The sequence below is a fragment of the Monodelphis domestica genome, chromosome X (assembly GCF_027887165.1).
Source record: "Monodelphis domestica isolate mMonDom1 chromosome X, mMonDom1.pri, whole genome shotgun sequence".
Classification (NCBI taxonomy): Eukaryota; Metazoa; Chordata; class Mammalia; order Didelphimorphia; family Didelphidae; genus Monodelphis; species Monodelphis domestica.
Window position 1 is genome coordinate 31,616,969 of NC_077235.1, and position 8,459 is coordinate 31,625,427.

The following is an 8,459-nucleotide window of genomic DNA, read 5'->3' on the forward strand; positions in this document are numbered from 1 at the left end:
TTGATTAACATAATTATTATATATTCATTTATATTCATTTAACATATTTAAATAAATTACAGTAATCAACTCTATTCTTTACTAATTAAATTGTTAATTAATAATTAATTAGCTTAATTTTGTTGGTTGGTTTATTAATAATTAATTAAGTTAATTAATATTAAAAACAAGTTAATAGCCCTCTGTGAATTGCAAATATAGGTGCATACAAAAATATTTATGTATCCTCTCTGTAAATGTATTTCAACATATTATTTAATTAAACATTAAATTGTTAAATTAAATTTCTATTCATTTATGTGAATTAAATTTCTATTGATAAAAGCACTGAATTAATTAATTAATTGAATTAATTAATTTTAAAGAACTACATTATAGACCTCTGTGAATTACCTTATACACCTATATTTCTTTATCAAAGTAATTAATTTTAATAATTTAAAAGCCCTTTGTGAATTGAAGATATAGATGTATACATCTATATTTCCATATCCTCCCTGTAAACATATTTCAATGTACTAATTAATAGATGCAAATAATTAATAAATTAAATTGAATTAATGTTCACTCATAGATTTATGCACATCAAAGTTATAATGATAAATAAATTAGAGTAAGTAATTTAATTAATTATTAATTGGTTAATAATTAATTTATTAGTTATTTATTATTGGTTTAATTGAATCATTTTAAAGAAAAAAATTAATAGCCCTATATGAATTACAAATGTAAACATATAAATTTCCATATTCTCTCTGCAAAAATATTTCAACACATTAATTAATTTAGCATTGAAATAATTAATTCAAATCATATAAATTTAACCTATATAAATGAATTACAGTAATTGAATATTTCTACTAATTAAATTAATTTTAATTAGTTGAATTTCATTAGTTATTCATTACTAATTAGTTAAATTAATTAATTTTAAAAATCAAGTTAATAGCCTTCTGTGGTTTTAAAAATATAGGTGTATACATATATATTTCCACATCCTCTCTGTAAAACTATTTCACCTTATTATTTAACATAACATTAAAATAATTAATTTAATTTTTAATTTATGTTAATTAAATTTCTATTGATAAAAGCTTTGATGTAATTTAATTCATGGTTATTAATCAAAGTCATTAATTTTAAAGAACAATTTAATAGCCCTTTTTGAATTGAGGATATCCTCCCTGTAAACAGATTTCAACATACTAATTAATAGATTCAAATAATTAATAAATTAAATCAAATTAATATTCACTCATAGATTTATGTACATCAAAGTTATAATGATAAACAAAATAGAGTAAGTAATTTAATTAATTATTAATTAGTTAATAATTAACTTATTAGTTATTTATTATTGGTTCATTTGAATCATTTTAAAGAAAAAATTAATAGCCCTATATGATTTGCAAATGTAGATGTAAACATATAAATTTCCATATCTCTCTGCAAACATATTTCAACACGTTACTTAATTAATCCAGCATTGAAATAATTAATTCAATTTATATAAATTTTACCTATATAAATTATAGTAATTGAATATTCTTTACTAATTAAATTAATTGTTAATTAATTGAATTTCATTGGTTATTTATTACTAATTAGTTTAATTAATTTTAAAGAGCAAGTTAATAGCCTTCTGTGGATTAAAAATAAGTATATATATTTCTGTATCCTCTCTGTCAACCTATTTCCCCTTATTATTTAATTAATATAACATTAAAATAATTAATTTACTTATTAATTTATGTTAATTAACCCTATTGATAAATATTGGTTTAATTAATTCATTATTAATAATTAATCAAATGAATTAATTTTAAAGAATAATTTAATAGCCCTCTGTGGATTGAAGATATAGATATAGACATCTATATTTCCATATCCCCATGTAAACCTATTTCAACATACTAATTAATAGATTCAAATAATTAATAAATTAAATCAAATTTATATGCACTCATAGATTTATATAAATTGAAGTTATAATGAAAAAATCAGAATAAGTAATTTTATTAATGATTAATTGGTTAATAATTAATTTTATTAGTTATTTTTATATAGAATCACTTTTAAGAACATGTTCATAACCCTATGTGAATTGCCAATGTAGATGTAAACATGTATATTTCCGTATCCTCTCTGCAAACATATTTCAACACATTATTTAAGTTAATTAAATTTACATTCATTTACATAAAATTTACCTACATAAATAAATTACAGTAATTGACTCTATTCTTTATGAGTTAAGTTAATTGTTAATTAGTTGGATTTTATTGGTTATTTATTGATTTATGTATTACTAATTAGTTAAATTTATTAATTTTAAAAAACAAGTTAATAGCCCTCTGTGAATTACAAATGTAGATATAAACATATATATTTCTGTATTCTCTCTGTAAATATATTTCAACACAGTACTTAATTAATTCAGCATTGGATTTAATTAATTTATAATCATTTATATAAATTTGACCCATATAAATAAATAACAGTATTGGACTCTCTTCTTTACTAATCAAATTAATTGTTAATTAGTTATTAACTGTGAATTAATTATTTAATTAGTTTGATTAATTATTAACTAGTTAAATTAATTAATTTTAAGTGACTAGTTAATAGCCCTCTCTGAATTACAAATATTGGTGTATACATATATATTTCTGTTTCCTCTCTGTTAAACCTATTCCAACATATTATTGATTTAATATATCATCAAAATAATTAATTAATTAAATTATTGAATTTAATGTCCATTTATTTATGTGAATTAAAATTTTCTTGATGAAGACATTAAAATAATTAATTTGTCATTAATTAGTAGTTAATTGGATTAATTCATTTTAAAGAACAAGTTAATAGCCCTTTATGAGTTGAAGATATAGGTACACACATATATATCTGTATCCTTTCTGTAAATATCTTCAAACATATTATTTAATTAATATGCATTAATCATTAATAACAATTAAATGCTTAATTAATAAATTAAATTAATAAACCTATTAAAGCTATGTTGAAAGATATTTCATTCTCATTCCTCTAGAATAATGGACATTTTTTTTATCATAGATCCTACAAGCAGTCAAAAGTGTTTTTCCTATCCTTGTTATTGTATAAATTGTTCTCCCGGTACTGCTGCTCATTCTATTCTTGATTAGTTCATCAAAGTCCTCCAAATGATATATATTTTTTTGCTATTGGTGTTTTAGGCCAATTTTCCGGCTGGCTGTGCTTGGTTCACCATGAGCCAGTTTGGACAAGTCTTTCCATCTTTTTGAACCCATCTCTCTGCTCATTTCTTTATCATAGCCCAATAACATTCTATCCTGCTGATAAACGCTACAACTTATTCAGTCATTCCTCAATTGATGGGAATTTCCTTTGTTTTCAGCGTTGGGCACCACAAACCAAAGCTTCTCTGAGTATTTTGGATCTTTTTCCTCTTTGGGGTTTTGTCCTAACATGGCATAGCTCGGTTCAAGGGCATCTACTCTTTAGTAACACTTTGTGTCCATTTTCCAGAATGTTTATTTGTACCCAGTGACACCAGGGCCACCAACAGCAGGTGTATCAGCGTGCACGTATTCTTATAAGCCCTTCAAAATGTATAACTTTCCTTTTTGTCATCTCAGAAATGCTTCAGTTTGCCTTAAGCTCATTAGGACTCACTTGGAATGGGTTGGTTTTTTTCACATGGCCATGGACAGCCGATATTTTCCCTTGAGAACCGTGTACGTCCTTAGACTGTTATCAGTTGAGAAATGGATTTTATCCTTATAAACGTGAATAATTTCCTTAAAACTGAAACTTTTATCAAGGAAACTTGCTTCAAAGATTTCTTTCCCAGGAAGTTGTTTCTCTTTTTGTTTGAATTTTTATCAGTCGATACAAAAACGTTTACTTTTTTGTGATCCCAAGTATCCGTTTTATCTTCTGTGATTCTTTCTGGGCCATGAATGTGTCTCCTACCCAGAGATCTCATGGGAAAATTTTTTCACATTTTGAAAAATGTGCTTATGTGGCCTTTGATATTCAAGTCAAATACCCATTTGGAACTTATCTTTCTGTAAGCTGAGAGGTGTTGGGTTAAATCTAATTTCTTCCATATTGCAATCCATTTCCCAGTAGTTTTCTCAAATAATTTCTTATCTGAGTACTGAGAGTCTTTGATTTTTATCGGACAGTACGGTACTAGATGCTTCTGTTTCCATATATTTTATATACATAATAATCTGCTCTACTGATCTGGCTGTTTTTAAACCAGTAGCAAATGGGGTTTTTTAAGGACACGGCTATCTATTTTAGTCACTTTATTCACATGATTCCAAATTGGTTTCCAAAATGGTTGTACCATTTCTTTTCCTTTTTTTACTTTCTGTTCTTTTTTTTAACTACATGCAGAAACAATTTTTGACAATTGTTTTCTGACATTTTGTCATTCAGATTCTCTCTGTCCCTCCACTAAGGTGGTAAATAGTCTGATATAGGTTATACCAGTGCTGTTATGCAATATATACTTCCAGATTCCCCATACCTTGACAGAAGACACATATCACACATAAAATAAACCCATGAAGGAAATACAGTGAAAAATCGTGTGCTTTAATCTGCAATCAGATTCCCACAGTTCCTTCTTTGGTTGGGGAGAGCATTTTTTAAACCCTTACATTCCATCTTAGAATCAATACTGTGTATTGGTTCTAAGGCAGAAGAGTGGTCAGGGCCGAGCAATGGGTGTTAAGTGACTTGTCCAGGGTCACACAGCTGGGAAGTGTTTGAGGTCAAATTTGAACCCAGGACCTCCTGTGACTGGCATTTTTATCATAAGTCCCTTAGGGTTATCTTAGGACTTTAATTTGCTGGTAATAGTTAAGTCCTTCACAGTTAACCATTATAATATACTTCAGTTACTGTACATGCTGTTCTCCTGGTTCTGCTCACTTTACTTTCTATTACTTCATATGAATTTTTTCAGGACCTTCTGAACTCATCCTGTTTATCATTTCTTATGGATTCCATTACAAACCATATACCACAACTTGTTCATCCATTCCCCGATTGATGGCCTCACACACACGCACACGCAGTTTACAATTCTTTATCACTACAAAGAGAGCTGTTAAAAATATCTTTTGTAGGAGCAAAAATGGATAATACTCCTAGTATTTAAAAATCTATACGCTTTTAATACTAAATCAAAGGAGAGGGAAAAGATAAAAGGTTCTTTCAGTCAAGCGAGCAGAGCAAAGAGAGCCAGAGACTCACACCTGCAGCACTTTACCAAAAGCACAAGCTCTGAAAATAGAGCCCCGCAGCAGCATGGATCTCAGCCAGATTTATCTTTGAAGCATCCTTATGTAAAATGAGGACCTAACTTAAAAGGATGCTGAGAATGTAGCTCAGGTGTGGCAAATTTTCTACCTGCACACTTTGTGCAAGTAAGTCCTCCAACCTGGGATAAAGTCTTTTGGGCCATCTACTTTGTGAGGTGGAGACTGTGCTCAGAGACAGCTTACACTTTGGGGTCTTGAATTTCTTGTAATATAGGAATAGCCATAGTTGCACCAGCAATTACTCTGAGATCCAGATATAGGAGCTGTTGTTTGCAGTTGTACTGAGACTGAGAATGTCTGGCCGTGCCGTAACAAAGACATGTTCTGATTCCTTAGATTTGCTTCTCATAGGCATGGGCAAATTTCCCAGAACCCAAGATTGGGATTTCCTGGCAAACTCAAATCTGGCAAGCCTAAACAACATTTCCTCCCTCTGGGCCACAGAAAAGTTTTGCTGCATTCAAAATAACCTTCCTCTCCTACCCACTGAGCCTCAAAGCCCTTATCTCACTTTCTTTTCTCTGATAGGCAAGCTAAGACAGGGTAAACCTGTGTTATCTCTCTACTAAAAAAGACAAAAGAAGCCTGCAACCCTTGAGTGGGTTCCTGATTATGGGATAAATGAATGAGTTTGCTAGGCTTTTGCCTTCCAGGGAAAACACAATATGACATTCTTTTCTCAGGCTTAGGTCATACTGGTAAGTTTCTTTGTGGAGTTTTGCTTCTTTGTAAGAGATATTTAGCCTGAAGAAAGAGAAGACTTATGGGGCTGAAGAAATAGGAAGGCTATCTTCAAGTATCTGGAAGACTTTTATGTGAGAGATAATATAAAATAGAAATATTCACAATGAGGAGAAGGTACAGAGAGGCCAATTCACATTCCATACAAGGAAAAATGTCCAATTGGAGCTATCCAAAAATGTCTTTCATCTGCCTTGGTAGATAGTAAGACCCCCTTCACTGAAGATTTTCAAACAAAGACCACTTGTTTCAAAGGAGGTTCCTGATCATTCCAGAGTTAGACCATGTGTCTCCCAACTCTGAAATTCAGGGATCCTGGGATTCTACCTCCAAATTTGGGGTACTTCACACATATCATACAGGATATACCTTTTGCAGACAAGACTGCCCTTCCCAAAAGTGTATACAGTTGTCACGGAGAGATGAAAAGACATTCTCTCCCAACTGATCTCATGTATGTGAAAAAGAGGCAAGTAAACACTGTTTATACTCGCCTGAAACCTGAAATTCTACATCATTCTGAATACTTTCCAGGACCTTTAGGAGGCCGTGGACAACTTCTTCAAAAGAGAAAGGGGAAGTCATGCTTACAACTGGGAAAACCATTGGGGAATGAATCACTCTAGATGACCAAGTTTTCCAGATAATTCAGAATTTGTCTATTTAAGTTCCTTAACATCTCAGATTCCTCCTCTTTAAAATGAGAATAACAATTTTCACCGGACTGTTGTAGAGAAAATGTAATAATAATAATAAGTATATAATACCTACTGTATACCAAGCATTGAGTTAAGAGCTTTACAAATATTACATCATTTGATCCTCACCCTACAGCAAGGTAGGTGCCCTTATTATCTCCATTTTACAGCTGAGGAAACTGAGGCTAATAAAAGTTAAATGACTTGACCAGAGTCACATAACTAGTAAAGGTCTGAGGATATATTTAAGCATAGTTCTTCCTGACTTCAGGCCCAGTGCTCTCTATTTACTGTCATCTAGGCTGCCTTTGCATCTTTGTAAACATTAAAGTGCTGTAGAAATAAAAGAATATATTAAGTGCAAAAATTGAAAAATGAATAAATAAAATTGAGGGCATTTAAAAAGCTATTCTGTTTTAAACTTTTTCTTTTAAAAATTTGTCTTGGGGGGCAGCTGGGTAGCTCAGTGGATTGAGAGTCAGGCCTAGAGACGGGAGGTCCTTAGTTCAAATCTGGCCTCAGACACTTCTCAGCTGTGTGACCCTGGGCAAGTCACTTGACTCCCATTGCCTAGCCCTTAGCACTCATCTGCCTTGGAGCCAATACACAGTATTGACTCCAAGATGGAAGGTGAAAATTTTAAAAATAAAATTTGTCTTGGGGGCATCTGGGTGGCTCAGTGGATTGAGAACCAGGTCCAGAGATGGAAGGTCCTAGGTTCAACTCTAGCCTCAGATACTTACTAGCTGTGTGACCCTGGGTAAGTCACTTCACTCCCATTGCCTAGTCCTTACCACTCTTCTGCCTTGGAATCATGGAAGGTAAGGGTTTAAAAAAATTGTCTCAATTGCATGTAATTTTTAAAAAAATTTAACTTTAGGGGGCAGCAGGGTGGCTCAGTGGATTGAGAGCCAGGCCTAGAGACGGGAGGTCCTAGGTTCAAATCTGGCCTCAGACAGTTCCCAGCTGTGTGACCCTGGGCAAGTCACTTGACCCCCATTGCTTAGCCCTGACCACTCATCTGCCTTGCAGCTAATACACAGTATTGACTCCAAGACAAAAGGTGAGGGTTTTAAGAATAAAATTTGTCTTGGGGGCAGCTGGGTAGCTCAGTGGATTGAGAGCCAGATCCAGAGTTGGGAGGTCCTGGGTTCAACTCTGGCCTTGTAAAGATTAAAATTTAGGAATATGGGGAGACTGAAGCAGGTGGAAATTAGTTTCTCTCTGCAAGGAGAATTATAATTTTTAGAGGTTTATTAGAGATTAAGGATTAAAGAAAATACAGGATAAGAAAAAACACGTGCCTAGGCCAGAGGCCTAGACAAGACCTCACCTACATTATGGAAAGAGCCATGTCTGCTCCAAAATGGAAGTCTAAAAGAGACCCAAAAACCTTTACCACCAGGTTAAATCCTTTCTCGATCTCGGCCCACCTCAGAATTCCCGTGAGATTACAAAGCATTTTGGGGAAGTGGAGCAAGGGCTTGTGGGAATTGAAGTCCAGAGTTCAAATCTCAATTTTACATTCGCCCATTTGATCCTCTGGGAAGAAGTCCTTCCCTAAAGGATCATAAAAACATAATCAATTTAAAGATTACAATAATTTGAGGATAAGAGAAAAAAAAAGAACAAAATCAATAATTACTAGATGCATTGACAGAAAGCCAGTTAGGGGGCA